This window comes from Strongylocentrotus purpuratus, unplaced genomic scaffold (genome assembly GCF_000002235.5).
Source record: "Strongylocentrotus purpuratus isolate Spur 01 unplaced genomic scaffold, Spur_5.0 spur5_scaffold_4, whole genome shotgun sequence".
In the NCBI taxonomy this organism is placed as follows: domain Eukaryota; kingdom Metazoa; phylum Echinodermata; class Echinoidea; order Camarodonta; family Strongylocentrotidae; genus Strongylocentrotus; species Strongylocentrotus purpuratus.
In genome coordinates this window covers 5,877,694-5,881,452 of record NW_022145610.1, presented here as the reverse complement: position 1 = coordinate 5,881,452, position 3,759 = coordinate 5,877,694, and positions in this window count along the sequence as shown.

The window sequence follows — 3,759 nt, the reverse complement described above, 5'->3', positions numbered from 1 at the left end:
CAACCAATGTCCAGAACAAACCTAAACGTTTGGCGCATATAACGTCTAGAGTATTTAGAAGGGGGTTGAGGGTAATACATTCGTTGCTAATGTTCCATATGCTTTAAATGTGCTGAAACTCACATGAATTGTAGACTATTATTTACCTCATCGAATACAGGGTGCACAAATTCTAGCAGCCGACATTAAAAAGGTCTTATTTGAGCGCATATCAACGAATGTCCAGAACAAACCTAAACGTTTGGCGCATATAACGTCTAGAGTATATAGAAGGGGGTTGGGGGTAATACATTCGTTGCTTATGTTCCATATGCTTTAAATATGCTGAAACTCACATGAATTGTAGATTATTATATACCTCATCGAATACAGGGTGCACAAATTCTAGCAGCGAACATTAAAAAGGTCTTAATTGAGCGCATGTCAACCAATGGCCAGCACAAACCTAAACGTTTGGCGCATATAACGTCTAGAGTATATAGAAGGGGTGGGGGTTAATACATTCGTTGCTAATGTTCCATATGCTTTAAATGTGCTGAAACTCACATGAATTGTAGACTATTATATACCTCATCGAATACAGGGTGCACAAATTCTAGCAGCCGACATTAAAAAGGTCTTATTTGAGCGCATATCAACCAATGTCCAGAACAAATCTAAACGTTTGGCGCGTATAACGTCTAGAGTATTTAGAAGGGGGTTGGGGGTAATACATTCGTTCCTAATGTTCCATATGCTTTAAATGTGCTGAAACTCACATGAATTGTGGACTATTATTTACCTCATCGAATACAGGGTGCACAAATTCTAGCAGCCGACATTAAAAAGGTCTTATTTGAGCGCATATCAACCAATGTCAAGAACAAACCTAAACGTTTGGCGCATATAACCTCTAGAGTATATAGAAGGGGGTTGGGGGTTAATACATTCGTTGCTAATGTTCCATATGCTTTACATGTGCTGAAACTCACATAAATTGTAGATTATTATATACCTCATCGAAAACGGGGTGCAGAAATTCTAGCAGCGGACATTAAAAAGGTCTTATTTGAGCGCATGTCAACCAATGGCCAGCACAAACCTAAACGTTTGGCGCATATAACGTCTAGAGTATATAGAAGGGGGTGGGGTTAATACATTCGCCGCTAATTCCCATTTGCTTTAAATGTGCTTAAACTCACATGAAATGTAGCTTATTATATACTTTATCGAATACGGGGTGCAGAAAGTCTAGCAGCCGACATTAAAAAGGCTTTATTTGAGCGCATGTCAACCAATGGCCAGCACAAACCTAAACGTTTGGCGCATATAACGTATAGAGTATATAGAAGGGGGTGGGGTTAATACATTCGCCGCTAATTCCCATTTGCTTTAAATGTGCTTAAACTCACATGAAATGTAGCTTATTATATACTTCATCGAATACGGGGTGTAGAAAGTCTAGCAGCGGGGTGTAGAAAGTCTAGCAGCCGACATTAAAAAGGCTTTATTTGAGCGCATATCAACCAAAGTCCAGAACAAATATTTTCGTTAATAGCGAATTAAAGTGGAGAGTATATCGGTGAACGGGGTTTTGGCCTTTAATACATTCGCCGCTAATTCCCATTCGCTTTAAATGTGCTTAAACTCACATGAAATGTAGATTATTATATACTTCATCGAATACGGGGTGCACAAATTCTAGCAGCGGACAATAAAAAGGTCTTGTTTGAGCGCATATCAAACAATGTCCAGCACAAACCGCAACTTTTGGCGCTTATAACGTCTAGAGTATATAGAAGGGGGTGGGGTTAATACATTCGCCGCTAATTCCCATTTGCTTTAAATGTGCTGAAACTCACATGAAATGTAGATAATTATATACTTCATCGAATACGGGGGGCACAAATTCTAGCAGCGGACATTAAAAAGGTCTTATTTGAGCGCATATCAACCAATGGCCAGCACAAACCTAAAAGTTTGGCGCATATAACGTCTAGATTATATAGAAGGGGGTGAGAGTTAATACAATCGTTGCTAATTCCCATTTGCTTTAAATGTGCTGAAACTCACATGAAATGTAGATTATTATATACCTCATCGAAAACACGGTGCAGAAAATCTAGCAGCCGACATTAAAAACGTTTTATTTGAGCGCATATCAACCAATGTCCAGAACAAATATTTTCGTTAATAGCGAATAACGTGGGGAGTATATCGGTGAATGGGCTTTCGGGCTTTAATACATATGCAACCCTATTCCACTTGCTTTAAATGTGCTTAAACTCACATGAAATGTAAATTATTATATACTTCATCGAATACGGGGTGCACAAATTCTAGCAGCGGACATTAAAAAGGTCTTATTTGAGCGCATGTCAACCAATGGCCAGCACAAACCTAAACGTTTGGCGCATATATAAACGTCTAGAGTATATAGAAGGGGGTGGGGTTAATACATTCGCCGCTAATTCCCATTTGCTTCAAATGTGCTTAAACTCACATGAAATGTAGCTTATTATATACTTCATCGAATACGGGGTGTAGAAAGTCTAGCAGCGGGGTGTAGAAAGTCTAGCAGCCGACATTAAAAAGGCTTTATTTGAGCGCATATCAACCAAAGTCCAGAACAAATATTTTCGTTAATAGCGAATAACGTGGAGAGTATATCGGTGAACGGGGTTTTGGCCTTTAATACATTCGCCGCTAATTCCAATTCGCTTTAAATGTGCTTAAACTCACATGAAATGTAGATTATTATATACTTCATCGAATACGGGGTGCACAAATTCAAGCAGCCGACATTAAAAAGGTCTTATTTGAGCGCATATCAACCAATGTCCAGAACAAACCTAAACGTTTGGCGCATATAACCTCTAGAGTATATAGAAGGGGGTTGGGGGTTAATACATTCGTTGCTAATGTTCCATATGCTTTACATGTGCTGAAACTCACATGAATTGTAGATTATTATATACCTCATCGAATACAGGGTGCACAAATTCTAGCAGCCGACATTAAAAAGGTCTTATTTGAGTGCATATCAATCAATGTCCAGAACAAACCTAAACGTTTGGCGCATATAACCTCTAGAGTATATAGAAGGGGGTGAGGGTTAATACATTCGTTGCTAATTTCCATTTGCTTTAAATGTGCTGAAACTCACATGAAATGTAGATTATTATATACCTCATCGAAAATGGGGTGCAGAAAATCTAGCAGCCGACATTAAAAACGTTTTATTTGAGCGCATATCAACCAATGTCTAGAACAAATATTTTCCTTAATAGCGAATAACGTGGGGAGTATATCGGTGAATGGGCTTTCGGGCTTTAATACATACGCCACCCTATTCCACTTGCTTTAAATGTGCTTAAACTCACATGAAATGTAGATTATTATATACTTCATGGAATACGGGGTGCACAAATTCTAGCAGCGGACATTAAAAAGGTCTTATTTGAGCGCATGTCAACCAATGGCCAGCACAAACCTAAACGTTTAACGCATATAACGTCTAGAGTATATAGAAGTGGGTGGGGTTAATACATTCGCCGCTAATTCCCATTTGCTTTAAATGTGCTTAAACTCACATGAAATGTAGCTTTTCAATACTTCATCGAAAACGGGGTGCAGAAAGTCTAGCAGCCGACATTAAAAAGGCTTTATTTTGGCGCATATCAACCAATGTCCAGAACAAACCTAAACGTTTGGCGCATATACCGTCTAGAGTATATAGAAGGGGTGGGGGTTAATACATTCGTTGCTAATGTTCCATAT